Genomic DNA, 24,983 nt, shown 5'->3' on the forward strand with positions numbered 1-24,983 from the left:
AGGCCCTAGTAGGTCCTAATGTAACTGACCAAGCTCACGGTGGGGACCAGGAGGGAGCTGACATGCCTTTACCCCCCGCCACTACCGAAGAAGTAGTCCCCGACCAGCCCCGGGAGGAAGACAACCCTACAGAGAGAGAACTCTGCACGGAAGAAGAGGAGGAGAGCGCCGAGGAAATAGAGCTCCAGGACTCCCCAACGAGTACCCCCAGGAGCGGCTCATGCAGGAGCGGCTCACCTCCACAACCGCCTTCCCCCAGCGAAGCGGAGAGGAGAGGATGCTACAACAGGCGTTCCTCGTCAGCCTGACAGCCTCTACCGAACGCGATCGACTTCAGGGTGAACGCGATCGTCTCCAAGCACCGGCGCTTAGCGAGCGCGAACAACTCCAAGCGCAACAACGGAGCGAAGAAGAGCGCACACGCCTGGAGATGAGACGCCTTCAGACGGAAGAGAATATGGCAAGAGACCGGGCCGACGCCCAGCGCGCCGCTGCCGGTGCCCAAAGAGAAGCAGATCTCACCAAGCGCGAAGTCGAGCGCGACAAGTTACAAGCGCAGCTAATGGAGCAGCTGATCCGCAAGGCAACACCCTCTCCCTCCGCCAGGGGTTCAAGGAACTCGTCGAGACAACAGTCAAGGGCAGCGTCTCCTCACCGAGCAAGCGACCCTGAACTTGACCAACAGACCGAGCCTATACCCCCCACAGACCCCCTTCCCAGACCGGTCCAAGCGAGACCCAGCTACAAGGAAGGAGCGGCATACACTGCGGAGAAGCTAAATAAACGATTACAGGATCTGGAAGATCTGATAGAGGAAGAAGAGGGAGAGGAGGAGAACCAAGCCCGACGACAGCACAGTACTCCACCGGACCAGGAGGTCCAGTACAGCCCAGGCTATACCCCCGCGGCGCTGCGCTACAGACCCCCGACTCTATTCACGGGTGAGCACGACGCACGACCAGCCCCGAGGAATAGCACCTGGACCAGCGGGCCATGGTACCCTGTCAGTACCAGCCCACAGAGAGGCGCAAGAGGGGACTCGCCTAGGAGGTCTCTCCCCCAACGCTCGCCGATGTATCAGCCATCCACGGCGTCATACATTGCCACGCCGTCATTTCCAGACTTCGCCTATGAGAGTCGAGCACAGTACACGGAGCTCCGGATGTGCTTAGAGACAATGATGGTGGATGTCGCTGATGAACGCCACAAGTATGCAATATTACTGAAGCACCTGAAAGTACCGCGAGCGCACAATATAGCGCTGGCCTATGCCACCTCTTCGACACCATACACAGCGGCCCTAGCGGCGCTGGACCAGAGATATGGACGTATATGGGATTACGTAATCCAAGAGATAAGGCATATTGATCGCCTACCCCCAGCCACAGACAATCGCTCATTAGACGACCTGTCAATCAAAGTGCAGTCCCTGGTAGGGATGCTGGGAGCGCAACGGGAAAAGGGCATGCATGAGCTATACGCCAACTCTAACGTCGAGAGGATTTTGGAGAAGCTGCCACCCGCAAGACAAGAGCGTTTTAGGCGGCAGAGAGACTACCGGGATCCCAACGGCCCCGAACCTTCCCTCCTTGATCTAGCCGACTTCCTGGCGAGTGAAGTCGGCAGCTTACGACTGGATACGTTCGGGCGGAGCACGCCAAGCTCCAGAGAGGGACCCAGGAGAATAAATGATGGAAGAAGATCGGTGACTGTCATGCACCAATCAGAGTCAGTACCGAGCAGTAAGAGCCACAGTACCCCCTCGAGAAAGGAGAAGTGGAAGATAGTGTGTCCCTACTGTGAGAAAGAACACTGGCTGTCACAATGTGACCTATTCACAAAGATGAATGCAGAAGAAGTGAGTCAATGGATAAAGTCCAACAGGCGCTGTTACCGATGTGCGCGACCACACATGGCAGCCGAATGCCGCCTAAAGAAAAGGTGCAGTCGGTGCGACGGAGCCCATCTAGATATACTACACGAAAGTAACAGAAGACGGCCTCCACCTGCACCATCGAGCGGCACCAAGGCAAGTGTCATGTACATTGACCCCGCCAGCAGCAGCGGCGCCCAAGTGCTCTTAAAGGTAGTCCGTGTGACATTGAGCTACCAAGATAAAGTCATGGACACTTACGCCGTCCTTGATGACGGGTCAGAGAAGACCCTTCTGCTCGCGTCCGCTGCGGCCCAGCTGGGACTGCGGGGGAGCAAGAACGAAATGACGATTCGGACAATAAGAAGAGATTTAAAGACGATAAAGGGCGAGAATGTCTCCTTCACTATCGCAGCAAACGGGCAACCAGAGCGACGGTATAAGATTACAAATGCTTTCACCAGCCAAGAAATAGGACTATCGCAGTACACCTACCCTATCGCCAAGTTGATGGATAAATATGTGCACCTGCGACAACTACCTATCCCGCTCATAGACGGCGCTACCCCGACCCTGCTGATAGGCTCCGACCATGCAGAACTCATAGTCCCGATTGACCGGGTCCATACAGGACCCCGAGGCTGTCCTGCAGCAGTCGAGACCCGCCTAGGGTGGACCCTACAAGGCCCCCTCGCTAAATCTCTCAACCGAACAGCAGCCACTAGCTGCTTCCACTCCAGAACGACAGAAGAAGACACCACTCTCCTGCAGCATGTCGAGAGGCTATGGACATTAGAGACAATGCCCTTTAAGAACGAAAAGAAAGATATTCGTTCTAAAGAAGACATTTACGCCATCAACCTACTCGAGCAGGGGACAAAGAGAGTCACAGTCGGCGGAGTGATGAGATACGCAACTCCACTCCTGAGGCGAGAGGGAATGCCCACCTTTCACGCAAAGAAAGACGCCGCGGAGCGCTATCTATCGAACACAGAGCGGCGCCTAGCCAAAGACCCCGCTCAAGAGAGTGTGTACCGCGCTGAGATTGAGAAGCTAATCACAGCGGGACACGTAACAAAGATTGACATTAAAGAGGCCGATCAGACGACCGAATCATGGTACGTGCCGCATCACAAGGTCCATCACAACGGCAAGGATCGCATTGTGTTTAACTGCAGCTACCAGATCGGATCCCAAAATCTGAATAAAGAGCTCTTGCCCGGCCCCACACTCGGCCCCTCCCTACTAGGCGTGCTACTGCGCTTCCGCCAGGACAAGGTGGCTATCAGCGGGGATATCAAAGGGATGTTCTTGCAGGTGAGACTAGTAGAGGAGGACAAGCCCCTGCTGCGGTTCCTATGGAGAGAGAGGATCGGAGATGAGAACCCAGCCATCTACCAGTGGGAAGTACTCCCCTTCGGAACCACATGCAGCCCGTGCTGTGCTACATTTGCACTACAGAAACACGTCGCAGAGGACCCAACAGCAGATGAAGAGGTCCAACACAGTGTGAAGAACAGTTTCTACGTGGACAACTGTTTACAAAGCGTTTCGACTCAAGAAGAAGCCGAGGCTCTCCTAATCAAGCTACGCGCCTCCCTGATCAAAGGCGGCTTTGATCTCAGGCAGTGGGCCAGCAGTGACCCGCACGTATTGCGCAGCCTCTCCCCCGCGGACAAGGCTGCCAGCAGCGAGACCTGGATGGCGACCATCCCAGGAGAAGCCCAAGAAATGACACTAGGACTAGTCTGGCGCTTCAAAACAGACTCGCTCCACTATAGACACAAACCCTTGGCTCCAGAGCAGGGAAGGTCGACGGCGATACCGACCACCAGACGGAGTGTGCACAGAACAATCTTGTGGTCAGATTCCACGACAGTACTCACATGGATCAAGTCTGATTCATGCAGATACAAAGTCTTCGTGGGAGTCAGAGTCACCGAGATTCAAGAGTTAACAGAAGCAGCGAGCTGGCGGTATGTGGACACCAAACACAACCCAGCTGACGTCATCACCCGGGGAATGTCTCTGGATGACCTTACCCGTCGCAACATCTACAGTGACGGACCAGAATTCCTCAAGCTCCCGGAAGGAGAGTGGCCTACGCCCACCCCACGGGAAGCAAGTAACGAAGAGGCTGAGAACAAGAAACCTATGTTCTGTGGACTGAGCACAGTCGCCTCCACAGACCCCAACATAGATGACTGCATTACCCTAGAGAGTGCGCAGCAGAGGACATTCCTGTGGCACCACCCAGAGATTCAGTCCACCACTGACATGTCAGCAGCTGACTACGAAGAAGCAGAACTTCTTCTACTACAACGAGCCCAGAGAGACTCGTTCCCCGATGAGCTAGACTGTCTACAGGGAGGAAACCCCGTCCCATCAGACAGCAGACTGCTCCACCTGGCACCCGAGAGTGACGCCCATAACCTCATCAGAGTGGGTGGTCGCCTGCGGAGAGCCCCCGATCTACCGGATGACATTAAGTACCCGATCGTCTTGAACAGCCGACACAAGGTCACAGAGCTGATCATAAAGAAATACGACGAGGATGTACACCACGCAGGAGCAGAGAGAGTCTTCGCGGAGATCAGACGTCGTTATTGGATACTGCAAGGGAGAGAAGCAGTGCGGCGCTTCCAGCGAACCTGTCTAGACTGCCGTAAGTGGCGCGCGCAGCCCAGCATACCACGGATGGCTGACTTACCCCCCTGTCGCCTCCGACTCGGCGACAAGCCATTCCACTCCACAGGCATGGACTGCTTTGGCCCGTTGTATATAAAGAGAGGAAGAGGAACCGAGAAGCGGTGGGGTATTGTATTCAAATGCATGACCACCAGAGCGATACATATCGAGCTCCTTCCGACCATGAGCACAGACTCATTCCTTATGGCCTTCCGAAGATTCACATCACGGAAAGGAAAACCGTCTACATTGTTGTCTGATCACGGGACAAACTTCAAAGGCGGAGAAAGAGAGCTGAGAGAGAGCTTCCAAGCTATGGGCCCAGAACTTAAGACCCACCTCGCTCCATCCCAGATTGACTTCCAGTTTAATCCCCCGAACGCACCCCACTTCGGTGGAACCTGGGAACGAGAAGTACGTTCTATAAAGACAGCCCTGTACGCCGTGCTTGGGGCCCAGACTGTGGCGGAGGAAGTCCTAATGACAGTCCTCACGGAGATCGAGGGAGTATTGAACTCAAAGCCCCTCGGTTACGTCTCCAGTGATGTAGCAGATGTCGACCCAGTCACCCCCAACACACTCTTAATGGGGCGGCTGGACCCCGCGCTACCCCAGACAATGTACAGGCCTGAAGAAGCGAACGGCCGAAGAATGTGGAGGTACAGTCAAGTACTAGCTGACAAGTTTTGGAGCAGCTTCCTACTCCACTACCTACCGTCTCTACAGACCCGCCAGAAGTGGGTAAAAGAGAGAGACAATTTGACAGAAGGAACAGTCGTCATGATTATCGACCAGTCACTACCCAGAGCTATGTGGCCGGCTGGCCGCGTAAGCAAAGTGATCACCGGTGCCGATGGCAAGGTCCGAGCAGCTGAAGTACTCGTCCAAGGGCGCACTTACACATGACCCGTGGCGAGGCTAATAGAACTGCCCCGACTCCCAGATACTGTCGATGATGACCATGACCCCATGACTTCGTGAGTTGACTGACCCTTACAGCGGACCTTGAGTGGTAGACAGTGCGGTTAATCTGTCTCTGCTTAGCTAATTAGGTGGGACTAATTAGGGGGCGGCTGTTGTGAAGGATCAGATTAAACCGAATATATATGTTTATTTATATATATATATTTAAATAGTATTTGTATATCGTTTGATATCCCCTGTATATTCCTTGTACAATATGCACTGAATATCCCTTTAGTCTACTAAACAGCCCATAATAGTTTCATTCTACCATTGGACGAGAACCTGGCGCCAGCAGCCATACCCCTAGGTTCAAGTTCAATCGTGCCGCCCAACATGTCGTGGCAAGCCCCGGTTCCGCGTAGGAATACGTCTGGCGAAATACGAATGGTACTATTTGTTCATAGCGCATATATATATGGCGCAAGTAAAGTAGAACTTCCTTTTTTAGTCCAGTTCTTTACCCTCCAACAGAGTAACAGACGCGAAGCCTCACCCACGACGCACGTGTGGTGTAGTAAGGCCTACTTGGCCTCAGAATAGGCATTGAGATATCGTGTGGATTAATAGTTGAATAGTCATAGTTTGGCACTATACCGTAGAGTTGGACGTATTCTATTAAGCTAATAATAGTCTATTTATGTATGGTGCATCGTTCGGTTAGAGTCATAAAGTTATCAGTACCCCCATCGTTCCTGACGTTATCTGGAGTCTTAACCAGGCTGGGCAGACCACTAGTGGTGCTTGCATCCGAGGAGCTCCGGGCCAGGGCGACTGGACCTGTATATTGGATTACTCTACCCGGACGACGGCGAGCCTTCCACGGCTTGGATTATGCTTTGGGTGCTTTGATTATTCCATGGATAACGGCCAACACTGCGGAGTGTTGGAACTACCCCCCGGAGAGGACTCCAGGTGAGACGGCGCTCTACACCAGTGAGGTCGCCTCACGTCTCTCCGTTGTGGACCGGCAGCTACCGTCCACCAGAGGGTCCAGCTGTATTCGTCTGCGGACCGAGGTTCTGTGGGCACCGTGTTCAAGACTTTGAATTCTCCCAAGAAATCGTCGGCCAGATGGGATACCGCCAGCGGCTTCTCTAACCCCCCCCTCCTACTGTCTTACAACCAGCGGGACCCCCCCCCCCCCCTTAGTGTATCCAGCTATAATCATTTAAGTACCATCGCTATAGTTTCCTAAAGAAACAGGTTGTATACTTACTCCCTGCGTAACCAGAGATTGGACATTCAATGTTGATTTACCTACGAATACTCATTTGCCATACAAGTGCATTTCAAATCATAAGTGTAAACAAGTGAACGTTGTATATACCTTTTGCTATATTAAATATTCGATTTGTACATTTGTGTGGACTTCGTTTCATCAGGTGGGAAAGTGTTCATCATATTTATATCATGTACTGGATGGCCAGAAGTTAAAGTACAAGAGGTAGTGGTTTAATATTACCATATCTAACAATACAGTCAGGGAATTGTACCCCTCAGTTACAGTATCCATTTGTGGGACAGACAGAGTTGACATTATGTTCTAATAAAAAAATGAACCAATGGACAGTAATACCTACTGTACATTTTCTGTAAATGTTCTATCCTTTCATTGACTGATCAGTGACGGAACAATGTAGCTGCAGCCTTATTTAGCACATTGTGCAAAAACACACTGTTGCTGGTCAGGACTGATCCTCAGCTCTTCTCTAGTCGAACTGCTGTGGGGTTTAATCTGAAATAAGTCATGTCATCTCTAGAGCCTCCCCTTTCTCCTTCACGCCTGTCCTGGACTTTTCGTTTTATCCCTGACAAGGCAAATACAAATGTTGATCTGTCAATCTTGTTATAAATGTTTGTTGTCAATAAAATCCAATCCAATCCATGCAAAGTTAAATCTACTCTAAATGAAAGTGAAACTTAAGCTACTCTGTACTAAAATAGATCTGCTGACACGTCGTTCAGTTTATCATGTTGTCTGACTAATTATTGATAACCAGTGTTGTGCTAGTTACTGAAAAATAGTAACTAGTTACCATTACTAGTTACTTCATTTCAAAAGTAACTCGGTTACTTTACTGATTACTTACACCAAAAAGTAATGCGTTACTGTGAAAAGTAACTTTTTAGTTACTTAAAAAAACAAAAACAACATTATTTCAATTGCTCCCATTAATGCCCAAGATTCTTACAAGTCAAAATCTGTTGATCAACTTGACAGTTTCCAGTGAATGACACCTGACAAAGTCAGGTTGTCTTATATTCACGGTCTAGATACCAGAGGTGTTGATATTTATCCCCTTTTCCGCTAAGTTAGAATGATGTGTAGCGTCACTTAAAGTTTCATAATGGTACCACTGGCTTCATGCTAGCTTAAAAACTGAGCCCGTTATGGCCTTCAAAAGACAGTTGGTTTGGATCTTTGGACATAACGTGGTATGAAATACTTGCCAGTAGTGTAAGGATGCAGAACTATTAGCTAGCTTACTTACAGAGACTTGTGGTGGAGGTTCTAGCTGTGTTCTGAACAAGCCCGCCAGCTTGATTTCAGGCAGCAAACGGGTCCAGGAACGAACGTTTTAATCCACACCACAATATGTAAACAAAGGTTTTAACCATCCACAACAGAATACTGCAGTCTAAATGTATTTCCGATGCATGATTCTTCTCTCAGACCGACGCAATGTCTTGAAACTATTCAGTTTATTGGCGAAGCGAGTGTATTACTCATTACAATATTTTTACAAAATCATTTTAACACTTTGATTGCCTAAGGCTAAATTCATGATATACCATAGGTTGCCAGCTCTATTTGTCTATGGATAATTACCCCTTCTTTGCAGGGCTATAACCTTTTAAATTCTATTGCTAAATTGCCATTATTATGGCCCATTCAAAGTCCTATATGTATTGTTCATTGTGTAGCAACGTTAAACTTTTTCATTCACATATTCATAGTAAAATATGGTCTAATGTATAAGTATGTTTTCATCTCTTTCTGCAGCTTTCTCCAGAACGTGATCTATAGCCCCAAATGCATTATATTGATGATGAAATACAGTTTGATGGCAATCGGCGCGATATAAAACATTTCAATTGGACGTACTTCTAGAAGTTTCTACGTATCATCTGATGTTGACCGGATGGGCGGGGGGTCGTTTATAATTCCGTGGGCAGCGTTATATCATTCATCTAGTGTGGGTCATATGTTCATCAGAGCAGTTTATATCGAACACGTTCAAAAATAACGCTGAATCTTACCGTATCTTCCTCGCGCCGTTGGACGATCAGCGTGGTGTAGACCGTTTTCGATTATGGGATGTTTATCCTGAAGAACCATTTCCAGGTTGTATACTACTATATACGTCCAAATAACGTTGTTTATTGAGTTAGGGCGAGCGATTGATCATCCAGTGTGTTGAGATGGAGTCCGGCTACCGATCGCGAGTGCCCGGAGCACATAGGATGAGCACTTCCTGTTTGGCGAGCCCCTCCCTCTTGGCCGATCTGCCGATCGGCCACCAGATGGTGCTCTCGAACCGTTAAACAGTTGATGGGAGCTCACCAGTACATCTCAGGGCTCCGGAAGAAAATATGATTTCGATCACAGATTTTTGAAATATTGATATCAAAGACAAGTTACGGCGTCTTCGGCAACTTGAGCATGGCGGGGAAGGACGCCTAAAAACGTCTTCCGGCAGCCAAAGTGTTAAAGTTAAATGCATCAATCTGGTGCACTTTGAGAGCAAAATAAAGAGGCTAGATCTATGATGAACTTTGTGCTCAAAACACAAAATCAACTAGACTGCAGTGCTTTCTCCCTGCAGCCTTTTCCTCAGGTCAGTCTTTTACATTAAGCACCCCCCACAGCCCAAATGAAATGATAAAAAAATAAAAGAATAATAATATTATAATCTTATTTTTTTAAATATTTTTTTAATAGTCTAGTTCATAGCAGCGGCGGTCCTAATTCAGCAGCGGCGCAGCGCATATAGGGGAAACACTGTTCTACAAAAACTCAATTTAGTTGGCGACTTTAGAGTCAAGTCAACACAAACACGCCAAGGCATAACAAAAAATATAGTTTGTTTCCTGTTGGTTGTCAGTTAAGGCCATGGGTAGGTAGGGAATTTATTTAATTTAATTTTTTATATTATTCTTTCCCACGGCGACTATGGATAGGGAATTTCTTTATTTAATTAAAATGTTTACAACAACATGGATGCATGTACTCTGCCAGCATGTTTAATATCCATAATACTAAAGGTTTTACTAAGATTTCTATGAAACTTTATTGTAAAAAAAAATAAAAAATAAAATGTAATCTTTTTATTTTATTTTTAAACTCATAAAATAAATTGGGTCGCACCTAAATCGGCAGGGTCGGTCGGCAACCGGAACCAAACCATTATTTTTGTTAGGCCCTATGACAAATAAGACGGTTCAATTACTTTATCTAAATCCAATCAATATTCCTAATGCCGTTTCAATGTAAGGTTATAAAAATAAACATATAAACATTCATATAATAATACAATAACCTAAATATATAGCTAAGCCCCATTGTATTCTGAAATGTATACTTTAACAGTGTAGGCAACTAAGCCAATAGAAATAAGGTATAACTCATGAGTGCTTTGGCTCCTATAGGAGTCCTTGAGCTTTTAGTTTGTTTTAGTATTACGCTACATTTAATAATGTCATTTATCAGCTATCTGTGTGTTTCTGCACTCCCTGCAAGAAGAATCACATATTAGTTGTTTCTCATGAGTGGGATTCATCCAAAAACTGAGATAAGAGTGTTCTTCATTACTGGAAGAGATTCACTCAGAGGCGCTTTAACAATGGGTCACTAGAAGGCTTGCCAGGGGCAAGGTCATCTCTTTAGACTGAGGAATTTAATACCAATACTTCAGTTGCTTGAAGGTATGTGAACCCCCCCCCCCCCCCCGGAACAGTCAGTTTCCCAAACACCCCACCCCACACATCAATCTCCACCACGTCAATCCCCACCACATCCCCATCCAAGACACACACCCTGAGGCATAACAAAAAATATTGTTTGTTTCCTGTTGGTTGTCAGTTAAGGCCATGGGTAGGTAGGGAATTTATTTTATTTAATTTTTAATTTTATTCTTTCCCACGGCGACTATGGATAGGGAATTTCTTTATTTAATTAAAATGTTTACAACAACATGGATGCATGTACTCTGCCAGCATGTTTAATATCCATAATACTAAAGGTTTGACTAAGATTTCTATGAAACTTTATTCAAAAATTTTATTTTTTTTTACTCATAAAATATATTGGGTCACACATAAATCGGCAGGGTCGGTCGGCAACCGGAAACAAACAATTTTCTTTTTAGGCCCAACATCTCCGCAAGTGAAACAGGAGTCAGGAGGATGGATGCTCGCTACTAATCTACATTGAAATAACGCAGTAACAAATTATTTAGTAACGGTAACTGTCTGAGTTACTGAATTTAAAAAGTAATATAAAAAAAAAAAATTATCCTTTATTTATCCAGGAATGTCCCATTGAGATACAAGATATCTTCTTCCAGGGAGTCCTGACCAACACGGCACACAACAAGTTTCAACATAAAAACAGGGCATATAGAATATACAGTACATTAAACAAAAAACATACGAATCAAATACAAACACAGAAGGCCATTTGTGCAGTGGTAATGCGTTAGACTAGAGTACTAGTTACTGCCAAAAGTAACGGTTACTGTACTTTGTAATGCGTTAGTCCCAACACTGTTGATTTTTTATTAGATGTGGGCAATGAGCTAAATGGGTTTTATTTGGTGGCCAAGTAATATACTCTGTGAATGCCTGAACACAGAGTAACATATTTACATATTTACGTTAATAAATACACCTAAGCAAAGCTGTTGGTTCGAAAGAAAATGCGGCTATTACTTTGAATTGGGTGTATGCAGAGTATCACAGATAACCCAAAATTAAGCTTGCCTGAACATTTATGAGTTATGCTGTGATGTACAGTAGTTTTCAGAAAAGTAAACAGACTATCTTTTCTGCATAAGGAAACCATATCTTTTTATGGCTGCGTTCATCGTCATTTCCATGGACACAGTGAATAAACAAGGCTGCACAGAAGTGGACAGAACTTTTTTCAACTCATTTTCAGTTCTTATTTATAAAAGAGACGGAAAATATGGGGGGGACAATATTTATTCAATATGTTAAAGAGTATAGGTAGCAACGGTTAGTTTACTTCCTCTTTGGGCAGAGATTTTTGACAGTGGAACGTCATCCAACTTTCTGTGTAGGAGAAGCTGTAAGCACACAAAAAGCGATGACATACTGGGGCTCACGCCAACTTTTTAGATGCACTTAGCAAGCCTATATAAATTATACATGGTATACATTCATTATGCATATACACATTATGTAATTACGTATAGGCCTTGGCTACATAATTCTATAAATTCACTGGTAGCATTTTTGCTGATCAAGTATGATTAGGCCTAATTGATTTTGAGTATTTGCTGACAGAACCTTTCCTTTAGTTTGGCTGACTACTAGTATTTATCTTTTTCTTTTTTTTGCCAAGTACCTCATCCATCATTAATTCGTCTGAATCACAGGATATAGTGTGTGGATATAAGCATGCCATTGGCCGACTATTTCAGTCGTAATTCTCCCCTTCCGCTACGGCTGCTTGATTATGGCAAAAAGCATGATTATTTTGATTGATATTGAAATCACGATTATTAAACTTGAGTACTCATTGATTTGAGAACATCATATGACGACGATGAATTAGTCTTTCCTTTCTTCTCGACCAAAGGCTCACTTCTGTCATCTTCAACAAGTTACCGAAGACGTTTCAAAATAACCAGAGAAACGTGCTGTGACTCCCTCCTCCCTCTCAACACGAGCTGAAACTACTGTTTGGGCTAAGGTAAAAAATTGTAAATGGCTGCATTTATACAGCGCTTTTATCCAAAGTGCTTTACAATTTGTTCCTTACATTTTACCCATTCACTCAAACATTCACACACAGACGGCAGAGGCAACCAATCATGCAAGGTGCCAACCTGCTGCTCATCGGGAGCAATTAGGGGTTAAGTGTCTTGCTCAAGGACACTTCGACACGCTGCCCGGGAGGAGCGGGAATCGAACTGGGAACCTCCGGATTACCACGACTGCTCTACCTCCCGAGCCACTGTCGGTCTGTCGCCCACAGTGCATTGCTGTGAAGGAAGGGTGCGCTGCATTTACAACACAAGACAAAATGAGAGCAACGCAACATGCGGCACAATAAATCTTCCCCACCAACACAGTCTCTGGCTGTACACTTTGTGCAACAAGTCAGGCTTCGAGGTATTTCAGAGCGAGACTTCTGTTTGAGCCAGACTGTAGTAAAAGAAATAGAGGAGTCCTCATTATAACAGTCTGAGTCAGTGGTACAAGCTCTTTTAGTGGACGTACTTTGTCATGCATGTTTTCCCTGTGTGATTATTGTGATTACAACCGTTTTGCGGCTGCCATCTGAAGTGATTTAGACTCCACACAATGGAAAAATAGGGTCCAGGTTTAAAAATACCTAAGTTATCCTTTAAATGTGATTGAGTAGAACCCTGGGGCGACCGATAATCGCATATACCTCTTATTTATTTCTGAATGTATTTATTTAAGATGTGAAGCTGAGGTCTGAATATGGTTGGATGCAGTTTTGGTAGTAATATGAAATCCACCCTACGTGCGCTTAATCTCGCACGCACGCACGCAATTTGCTATTGAATGTACTTAGTATCTAAAGTAAAAGTACACATGTTTGTGTATTCCAGTGCTTGGGAGTGTTCAAACCTCGATCCATTGACCTCTAAAGGTTATGTGAAAGTGGTATGTGGTCCAGTTCTGCTGCTCTGATAAAGGTTATGTGAAAGTGGTATAGTATGTGGTCCAGCTAGGCTGCTCTCATTAAAGGTTGTGTTAAAGTGGTATGTGGTCCAGTTCTGCTGCTCTGATTTTGTCCTATTGAAGTTGACAGGCTTCAAATGTGAAAGTATACTCTATAATCTTCAGACAAAGTATTTTTCTTCAAAGTAACTAGTAACTGATGGGTTCAGATAAATGTAGTGGAGTAAAAAGTACAATATTTTCTTTGAAATGAAGTGGAATAAAAGTATAAAGAATAAAATGACACTGTTGTACCCCTAAGTGGAAGAAGCCCTTCCCTAATGTATTAATGGTAAAGTCGTTTGCAGCTTTGTGATCTATCAAATCTATCATATATTATTAATAATCAATAAGATTGAAACTGCACGATTCGACAAAGTGGGGCCTCAAACCCTGGCGTGGGTGGGACCTGACTTTAATCTATTACAATATTTCTTATAATTTTCTATAGATTTTAATGACAGAAATCTATAAATAAATTCATATAAATTATCTGCTCATTTCTATGCCCGTCTTTAATTACGCCAATTGTATGCCCATTTTATGCATATGTCTATTTCTATTTTGTGTCTACATCACTGCCGTGAAGCACTTTGGGCTGCAATTCCTGTATGAAAGGTGCTATACAAATGTTAGTTTATTTTTATTATTATTATTATTGTTATCATTATATTTGTAACCATAATGAGCAACATGCGCACACGTCACTCAGGAGTCAGAATGGAGGTGTCTGCACCGCCGCTAGGTTGGTGGTGCAGATCAGTTCTGTGAGCAGCAGACTCTGGTCTCGGGCTGGAAGCCAGCATAGACAACACGTGACATCGGGGCAGTTAAGGTATCTCCCTGTTTCCATGACAGCAGAGAGGGAGCTTCGTTTCTCCACATTCATTGATGTATTCTTCCTCCTCTTGCTCTTACACTGAACTAGCCCATCCGGGGAATGTGATTTTCCTTTCAACCGCCCTCCGCTGTGATTTCTAACAAATGAAGATCCGATTACCATGTTCATACCCCCCCCCCCCCCACTCCCACCACCCACTGTTTTACCTATTTCATTGTGTTGTCCTGATCACATCATTCCTATCTTATTGCATACGTATTTAGGCCAAGGCTTAGGTGTCTGACTCTTACCACCTAATCCGTACGGACTTCAATGTATAACGTATGAGGTATGACGTATATCATGCCAGTTAGGGTACCTTGTGTATACTGCACCTGTGTATACTGTTTACTTTACTCATAGTATATATTCTAATTCTGTATTGCCCATATTTATTATATGTGTATACGTATAATATAACTGATAGGGCATACAGACCCTCATTTGCACCTTGATTACACTTGCTCATATTCTTATATTCAGAGTTAATTATAGTTGTTTATTTATATTTGTATTATAATTGTATTGCCTATATTTGTCTTTCTACTATTACCATGCCCACACCTGTACCTCCCCCATGACGCCCGAATTTCCCCAAGGGGATCAATAAAGCAATATCTTATCTTATCTTAAAGTTGACGTCTAGAATGAGAAGACTAAATGGCACCCAGGCAGCAGTCAGAGGTGGTGTCGTCTCCCTGAACCTGTGAGAGAATGCTGCACCTCACCATAATAATAATAATGCATTTTATTTATAAGGCGCCTTTCAAGGCACTCAAGGTCGCCGTACAACAATTTAAAAACAGTTCATTTACAATCACAATCCATTAAAAAAGTTAATCAGAAAAAGAAAAGAAATCAGACATACGCCTGCCTAAACAGGTGGGTTTTGAGGTGGGTTTTAAATGGGATGTCATTGTAGGCATCTCAGCTCCTCTGTCAGAGTTTTACTTGAGCATAGGTTACTAAATGCGGTAGGCCGATCCTTTGACATTTGTCCACTATGGTTTCGTGTGCTCTTCTCTGCAGGTTAAGTGGTGAAAGTAGTTATTTTCATAGCGGTGCTCTCTGCCTTCTCCTGAGGCAATGAGGCATGCACATATCTTTTGATTTGAAATACTGCCATACAGTATGTCTGAGCTCTGGTTGCCATGGCACCCCAGCTCTGTACTTTCTCCTTTCTTTTACGGATTTATGATCATTTTCAATGAATGTTGTTGCTGCTTTTCGTGCAGACATTATGACTAAGTTCTTCTGAATGAAGTCTTGACGTATGCAAGATCACTGAAGGGAAGTGCCTAAATGGCTATAGTCATGGGGGGGATTTACCTGGTTGACAGTAGACGTTTGGTTTCCTGTGTGAGAGCCAGATAAGAATCACTCTTATATAAACAATATTCAGGCTAGGTCCCTGTTGATATTTTAAACATGCAAGGAGGTTTTCCATAGAGCTGTGATAGAGATGGGTATTCTTAAACATGTTAACTAATGTTATGATTTGAATAGATTAAATACTGTAGAGGGGGGCTGTCCTGATTACCAATCTTTGGGCTTCGACGCTTCAGTATTATCGGAATAATCAAAGCTGTGCACAGTTTCAATGCAGTGGGTAAATGAGAGTAATGGTGTAGATAGGGTTTCTGGTAGTTCTCATGACTGTCCTTGTTTGAGAAGAGCCAATTGTCAAAATTAATGTTGGATTATTATTATTTCTATATACTCTCTTTCTTATGCTGATTATAGCCATTTCTTTGGAGTGGGTAAAAAACGAACGAAAAGCATTTGAATCTTGATTTTGGCATTGATTACCATGGCAGCATTTGAAGCATTTGGATCTGTCCTACTGTAAAGGACAATTGCGTGTTCTGTAACATCCTGCCCTGAGTTCAATGGTTTAAGTGCAAATGCTGCTTTGCTTTAAAAAGGAATAAACTAGTATTTCTTTCTAGTGTACAATGGATTCCAGCTCAACAGCCCTCATGAAATGACTCGATGCTATCCTCTATCTCTGTTCCAGGTAAAGTGCCACCCTGAGAGATCCTGGTATTATTGTCTCTCCTGTCTCTGGGCAGCGAAGCCTGACATTCCTCTCTCTCCTGGATCCTCATCTTGCACAGACGGCCCTTAACTACAGCAACACGCCTGGACGCTGGAGCGGGTAAACACACCGCTGCTGCCTCTTACTCTCTTACGCTCTCGTTTTGCATTCCATTGATGGATGATTCTCTCCTCCCACCTCTCCTCTCTTCCTCTTTTACCTCTCCCTCTCTCTCCGACCTAGTTGAGTCAGTATTATTAATGCCTTCATTCCCTCTCTCTGTCCTCGCTGCCCCCCATTGGCTAAGCCGCTCTGCTAGTAGTAGGCATTACTCTGCAGAAAATGGAATACAGTCTGTGCCCACTTACTGTACTGTTGGCTGCCGGATAGGATGTTTAACAGTGATGTCATTGAAACATTGGAGTGTATTTTTGCTGGCTACACGGCTTGCCTGTTTGGCCTGTTCAGCAAAATCTCCATGTTTTTTGGGGGCAAGTTTTCAGTGCCAGCCATGTTGGCCCCACAGTCCTGTTCCATGGCCTCTGCTCATAGATGAATTTCCCGACCATGTTGGGACCAGTGTGCGCGAGTGTCACAGGGGCAAAACAATGATCGTAATCCTGATCAACTTTTACGGGACCGTATATGTTCTGTTCTGCGGAAAACACAGAAGGTATCGTATAATTAAAAACGGAATTCAGATATTTAACAGAATGCCAAGGAATATCATATACATATACAGTACTTGTTATTTGCTCCCGCGGTCGGGACATAACCTGCAAAAGAGACGTCTTCCACCATCAGTGTGTTTTTAATTAAAGGTTATCAATACATGGACTCCCTCTTCCTCATGTCCCTGTAGACTAGACAGTAGAATGATAAGAAGAGGACGGGTCGAAGGCGGCCCCGGCGTTCTCACGGGAGTTGTTCAGCCCTGCGAGACAATGCCACTACTTGCGTGAATGAACGCTGACCCATCCTTTCAAACCTTGTTTGTCCGAGGAAAGCAACAGTTGTGATTGGACGATCGAGAAAAGTGTTTGAGATCAATTCTGGCCGTCTAGCTGTTTTGTGTTGTCTAAATGGTAAATGGTGCATTTATATAGCGCTTTTATCCAAAGCGCTTTACAATTTTGTTCCTCACATTCACCCACTCACTCACACATTCACACACCGATGGCAGAGGCAACAATGCAACCTGCTCATCGGGAGCAGTTAGGGGTTAAGTGTCTTGCTCAAGGACAATTCGACACGCTGCCCGGGAGGAGCGGGAATCAAACCTGGAACCTTCCGATTAGAGACCTGAGTGTCTCTCGCTCTCTCTCTCTAGCGGCACGGTGGTGTAGTGGTTAACACTGTCGCCTCACAGCAAGAAGGTCCAGGGTTCGATTCCCGCTTGGGGACCAGGTTTCCATGATGCCAGGTACCCAGGTGGGGTATCTCTCGGGCCTTTCTGTGTGGAGTTTGCATGTTCTCCCCGTGCTCGCAAGGGTTTCCCCCCGATAAGATAAACCCAATGGAAAAAATGCACAACAACAGATCGCTAACGCTGTGGCGTCCTTGACGAAGATGGACAGGAGCACTTGGATTGGTCCCCGGGGCGCGGCTCACGTTGACGCCCTATCTGCTCCCGGCTGCCCATGGGGGGAAGGACGACGGGATGGGTTAGGCGCAGAGACTCAATCGCATCGGTGACTGAGAAAAAGACAATACATGTGTGTGTGTGTGTGTGTATCCCGGTGTGTGTGTGCCGCTCCAATTGCATGTCCAGTTCGTTGCATGCCGAATAAAGACCCACTAAAGAGGTCCTGCATTATTATTGTTATTATATATTTTTCCAGCTTCATTTCCCTTTATTGTATGTTCCCCTACGACAGATTCAAGGCTGAGAAAACGCTGTTTCCATCTGTATCCCAGGTCAGACATCTTTATCTGAGTCTGAAGTTTCACAGCTATAGCACGTCAGTAATGATTCTGAAGCTTCACAGCTGTAGCACGTCAGTAATGATTCTGAAGCTTCACAGCTATAGCACGTCGGTAATGAGTCTGAAGCTTCACAGCTATAGCACGTCGGTAATGAGTCTGAAGCTTCACAGCTATAGCACGTCAGTAATGATTCTGAAGCTTCACAGCTATAGCATGTTGTCAGTAATGAGTCTGAAGCTTCACAGCTATAGCACGTCGGTAATGATTCTGAAGCTTCACAGCTATAGCACGTCAGTAATGAGTCTGAAGCTTCACAGCTGTAGCACGTCAGTAATGAGTCTGAAGCTTCACAGCTATAGCACGTCAGTAATGAGTCTGAAGCTTCACAGCTATAGCACGTCAGTAATGATTCTGAAGCTTCACAGCTGTAGCACGTCGGTAATGAGTCTGAAGCTTCACAGCTATAGCATGTCAGTAATGAGTCTGAAGCTTCACAGCTATAGCACATCGGTAATGAGTGAAGCTTCACAGCTATAGCACGTCAGTAATGAGTCTGAAGCTTCACAGCTATAGCACGTCAGTAATGATTCTGAAGCTTCACAGCTATAGCACGTCGGTAATGATTCTGAAGCTTCACAGCTATAGCACGTCAGTAATGATTCTGAAGCTTCACAGCTATAGCACGTCAGTAATGATTCTGAAGCTTCACAGCTATAGCACGTCGGTAATGATTCTGAAGCTTCACAGCTATAGCACGTCAGTAATGATTCTGAAGCATCACAGCTATAGCACGTCAGTAATGAGTCTGAAGCTTCACAGCTGTAGCACGTCAGTAATGAGTCTGAAGCTTCACAGCTATAGCACGTCAGTAATGATTCTGAAGCTTCACAGCTATAGCACGTCGGTAATGATTCTGAAGCTTCACAGCTATAGCACGTCAGTAATGATTCTGAAGCATCACAGCTATAGCACGTCAGTAATGAGTCTGAAGCTTCACAGCTATAGCATGTTGTCAGTAATGATTCTGAAGCTTCACAGCTATAGCACGTCAGTAATGATTCTGAAGCTTCACAGCTATAGCACGTCAGTAATGATTCTGAAGCTTCACAGCTATAGCATGTCGGTAATGATTCTGAAGCTTCACAGCTGTAGCATGTTGTCAGTAATGATTCTGAAGCTTCACAGCTATAGCATGTTGTCAGTAATGAGTCTGAAGCTTCACAGCTATAGCACGTCGGTAATGATTCTGAAGCTTCACAGCTATAGCACGTCGGTAATGATTCTGAAGCTTCACAGCTATAGCACGTCGGTAATGATTCTGAAGCTTCACAGCTATAGCACGTCGGTAATGATTCTGAAGCTTCACAGCTATAGCACGTCAGTAATGATTCTGAAGCTTCACAGCTATAGCATGTTGTCAGTAATGAGTCTGAAGCTTCACAGCTATAGCATGTTGTCAGTAATGATTCTGACGCTTCACAGCTATAGCATGTTGTCAGTAATGAGTCTGAAGCTTCACAGCTATAGCATGTTGTCAGTAATGAGTCTGAAGCTTCACAGCTATAGCATGTTGTCAGTAATGATTCTGACGCTTCACAGCTATAGCATGTTGTCAATAATGAGTCTGAAGCTTCACAGCTATAGCATGTTGTCAGTAATGAGTCTGAAGCTTCACAGCTATAGCATGTTGTCAGTAATGATTCTGACGCTTCACAGCTATAGCATGTTGTCAGTAATGAGTCTGAAGCTTCACAGCTATAGCATGTTGTCAGTAATGAGTCTGAAGCTTCACAGCTATAGCATGTTGTCAGTAATGATTCTGACGCTTCACAGCTATAGCATGTTGTCAGTAATGAGTCTGAAGCTTCACAGCTATAGCATGTTGTCAGTAATGATTCTGACGCTTCACAGCTATAGCACGTCAGTAATGAGTGACATTCTTACCATAGATGGCATCTTGTTACTAAGTGTCACTACGTTGCATTAAGCTGTTCTGTGTGTTAATGCACTACCTTGTAAAAGGTTTACAAAAGCAGTCGCATCACAGCCAAACGGGAAAACACAAGATAAAAAAACACAAGATAATTATATGCCAATAATTGTTCATGGGAATTATTATCTAGTAGTGTGCAGACTCTAATGCATTACCTACCTTGTGCATTTGTTTTTATATTCTTCCGTCTATTTTTTGTAAAACAAACTTTGGATTAAACTCTTTTTTTTTTTTTTTTTTTAACACTGTATGAATAAAGTGGACCTGACTTGATGAAAAGCGAGGATGTCATCATGACTCTTATTATTCATATTTCCCTGCTAGGAAGGCTTGATACCAGCAGCACACGTCTTGAACTCTCTCCTCTGATTTAAAAACTGTGCTGTAGAGATGTGAGCTAATGAAAGCCAGGCCATACGGCGGTAATTACATAAGAGTTCAAAAGGTGAATACCTTTGTTCTGTCAGTCCTCCTGGTATATGGGTGTGGTATTGTCTCTGTAGCAGCCAGGCAACCTAGCTGCTGGACTGATCTGTTCGTTTTTAACCCTTTCACTACCACACAACAGACTGTTAACCTTTCACTACCCCACTACAGAAGGTTAACCCTTTCACTACCACACTACAGACGGTTGGGTTAACCTTCTGTATTGTCGCAGTGTAAAGGGTTAACCCTTTGGTAGTGTGTGTGTGGTAGGGAAAGGGTTAACCTTCTGTATTGTCACAGTGAAAGGGTTAACCCTTTGCCGTGTGGCAGTGAAAGGGTTATATTGTCGCAGTGAAAGGGTTAACCCTTTGGTTGTGTGGTAGTGAAAGGGTTAATGTAAATTATTCCCCCTGTCTCCGTCCTTCAGGACTGGCGTGGTGGTTTTGATTGGCTTGCCTCGGTCAGGCAGTCTGAGTCTGGCTGCCAGTGCCTCCCCGCCTCCTGATGAATGAACAGCACGCTGGGACACGGAGCTGACGCAGGTCAGAACCTTCTGATGAATGAAGAGCACGGCGGGACACCGAGACGGAGCTGACGCAGGTCAGAACACTGCAACAAAGACACAATAATACATCCTAGGGATAGACCAGTACATTGAAATTCAATATACTGCAATGCAAGAAAAAACATGACGATACTCATTGTGGGGCAGAAAGACATTATCGCAACAATCAGCTACATTTTATTCAGTACAGTATTTTATATTTCTTTACAGTGCAGTAGAATCATACAGTAGATGACTTGCACATTTACAAGCTCTCTTGTAACCCTTAACGGTACGTACAGTAGATCTGTAGACACAATCTGATACACGTGGAGTCGCCAGCTGCTTCTTATCACCTAACAAGCAAGGACTTACACCTGGAGAGCGTAACTCGCGTGGAGGTTCACACTATCTCCCAAATATCGGTTTAAATAAATCCAGTATCGTTCGGGCTCTAGTTGCATTCCATTAGATTAGATTATATTGTACTTTATTGTCATTATATTTGCATACAACGAGATTTGGGACTCAAACTTAAAGGAAAACTCCAACATTTTGGGAAATTAGCTTATTTGCCATCTACCCTGGAGTTAGACAAGAAGATGCATACCTTTTTCTTCTCTGTGCATGCAGTAGGAGTAGGAAGACGTTGGAAACTAGGCTAATGGAGGAACCTACTTCCAGTGACTGACGCTAAGCTAGGCTAACGGTGCACGTCTTCCTACTCCTACTGCATGCACAGAGAAGAAAAAAGGTATGTATCTTCTTGTCTCCAGGGTAGATGGCAAATAAGCAAATTTCCCAAAATGTTGGAGTTTTCCTTTAAGGTGCAGTAGTGGAAGCAAATATAAAATATAAAAAAAGTAATAAAAGAGAAACATAAAATACTATACAATAAAACAATGTTACAATACTGTACTATACAAAATAACAATCACAGTGTCAGATGGTAGTGGGTGGGTATTGCACTGTGGATATTGCACTTGATGGCTAGGATGTTGCACAGTGTGGGAGGAGGGGGAAGGGGTGAGTTATTGGTGTTTATTACATGGCATTTAACATTTGCCAAAATGCTTGATTGTGATTGGTCAATAGCGCTCGGTTGCCCCTGACAGCGGTCAGTTATTTCTCGATATCTGACCGCTGTCATGGGCAACGCGCAGTAATGAACGCTGATACGGGTAACAGAGCGCTATTGACCAATCACAATCAAGCATTTTTATCGCAGTCACGAAAGCTGCTCAGCATATGCACAGCTGCACTCATCAGTGCAATCAGACCACACACCTGCCGGCTGCCGGCGATGACAGAGGAGCCACAGAACAACTGCGTCTGCATTTGATCTCGTCTTGTCGATGGTGTAAAATGAATTAGGTATATTGTTAGTAAGTTAGCCATGTAATAAGCGGGATAATGTATAGCAGCTATACTCGGTCATTGTCGCAAAATAATTGACCTTCACTGCGTTTATAACACCTCGGCTGCGCCTTGGTGTTCCAGAACTCTGTGTCGGTCAATTATTTTGCGACAATGACCTTGTAGCTGGGTCAATGACGTGACGCCTATTTTTTCTGTCCCACTGAATTTCTTACCTTAAAAAAAACATTAAAATTCATAAAAAGATTACATGTATCTCTGATGCCTTCCCCATATACAGACCCACTCTAACTCCTCCAAACATTCGAGTTATTGGTAATTTTTCTGCTATCTGAAGTGTCAAATGTCCATGTGGGGCGACCGTCCAGCATTGACTTCTATTTGGACAACCGGATTAAAATCACTTTAAATCTATTTAAATATTTCCCTTGCCCTATTTGGCATAATTTCAAACATGTTTTGCATTCATTGACAAAATTATGAAGCATTTGCACATATACTTCCATCATAATATACAAACGAATGTTGTCCGCATATGTTAATTTTATGAAATATCATCTGGGGCGACCATCAAGAAAACACAATTGTGGGACTTTTATTTTGAAACCACCTCAAGGACAGGATGTTGCATCAGCCAGTCACATGTGAGGGACCCAGAGAAACAACTAGCAGGTTAGTAAGTCTCTTTCATATTGGCAAATAAATCTCTTTTTTAACTGCTGTAATGTAATTGCCACTTTTGGATGTCTTGTGGGACGACCGCCCCAAAACTGTGAATAATACGTTTTATCTGAAAATCTATATTTTGATGATGAATTTGATAGTGACATGTGGTAAGAGCCAGCTAGTTTGGTTTCTGTAGCTAATGGTTAGCCTGTAATATTTGACTGACCTTAAAAACATCATCTGGGCAACCGAGTATCATGTGGGGCGACCACTGCTGAGTGTTTTAGATGATAGATATATGTCCTGTATTTGTAGTTTCTGTATATTTATATTTTATTCATGTTTTATATACATAAAGTTCTTTGTTTTAGCATAACTCTTTGTATACTTTAACATATATTTTTCAACATTTCTGTCATTTTTCATTCCTATTTAGGAATTAACGTTTCTTTTTGAGTATTGTACCATCTTATGAGAACATTTTTAAAACGGTATAGCATGACATTCCATTTAGGTAATTGTACATGTATTAGTCATGTTTAACTAGTTTAACCTATTTTCTAGATGGCACAAACAAGCAAACAGACACTCACTACAGACAGCGGGTCAATGTAGACTATCTTGCCAGGAAAAGAGAGAGGTAAAAAAAACTATAGGTAACATGCAGTATATCTTTCTCTGGTGTATTTCAAACTGTCATGTTAGTAGGATTAGGAATGACCTTTTCTGTAATATCTTGAACTTAAGTTTGTATGTAATTTAGCCCACCAGAATTAGTATCACATTATACACTATTGTTTCAGCGAGAAGAAAACAACAGGGCAAGATTCCATGTGAAGTCAGATGAGCTATCGGAGAGGGAGAAGGCTGCATCCAGAGGTTACAGGGAGAAGGAAAAAGATGGAAAAGGGGATGCTGGACCTGACACCACCATCCATGGAGAACACTCCACCAGTTCTGGCTGGTGTAGAAGTAGAGAAGAGCAGCAGGGCAAGCTGTGGTGGATCCCCTACCTCTAAATGAGGATTTGAATCACTAACATTTACTTTGATTCTACAGTAGGTTTAACATCCCTTGAAACCATAGGTTATATATCCAGCTCATGATCAACAGTGACATATTTCAACAATAAATGTTCAGTGGATTGCACTGTGCAACATCTCCATTATAATCTGATCAAAGTTTGTTTCGTGTTTGATATATCTTTGGGGAATGTTGACTGTAGGAGCCAAAGCTATATTGTATTGTATGAATGTTTATATGTTTATTTTTATAACCTTACATTGAAACGGCATTAGGAATATTGATTGGATTTAGATAAAGTCATTGAACCGGCTTATTTGTCATAATAGAACATTCTAGAACATTTGTGATGTCACAGTATGATGTCATGACCGAACGTTCTAGAACATTTGTGATGTCACAGTATGTCATGATCGAACGTTCTGGAACATTTGTGATGTCACAGTATGATGTCATGACCGAACGTTCTAGAACATTTCTGATGTCACAGTATGATGTCATGATCGAACGTTCTGGAACATTCATGATGTCACCGTATGATGTCATAACCGAACGTTAATAATTTAACTAAATGTAAAAAATATCAGTGTTTTGTTTTTTGGTGTGCTTCTTATTCTAGGTGTTCAGGTTGCCTGATTTGTTAAA

The 24,983-nt window shown here is 43.9% G+C and overlaps 1 long non-coding RNA gene across 1 annotated transcript in view; it reads left to right on the forward strand.

Annotated features, from left to right (window-relative positions):
* Window positions 1–24,983, forward strand: part of LOC311248181 — a 45,510-nt gene that overhangs the window by 11,608 nt on the left and 8,919 nt on the right. Inside the window, exons 2-3 of the long non-coding RNA XR_014620927.1 lie at window positions 16,363–16,503; window positions 21,156–21,328. This is a non-coding gene — a long non-coding RNA (uncharacterized lncRNA). The remainder of the gene's footprint in view (window positions 1–16,362; window positions 16,504–21,155; window positions 21,329–24,983) is intronic.

The sequence above is a fragment of the Notolepis coatsorum genome (genome assembly GCF_963971535.1).
Source record: "Notolepis coatsorum genome assembly, contig: SCAFFOLD_1142, whole genome shotgun sequence".
NCBI lineage: Eukaryota > Metazoa > Chordata > Actinopteri > Aulopiformes > Paralepididae > Notolepis > Notolepis coatsorum.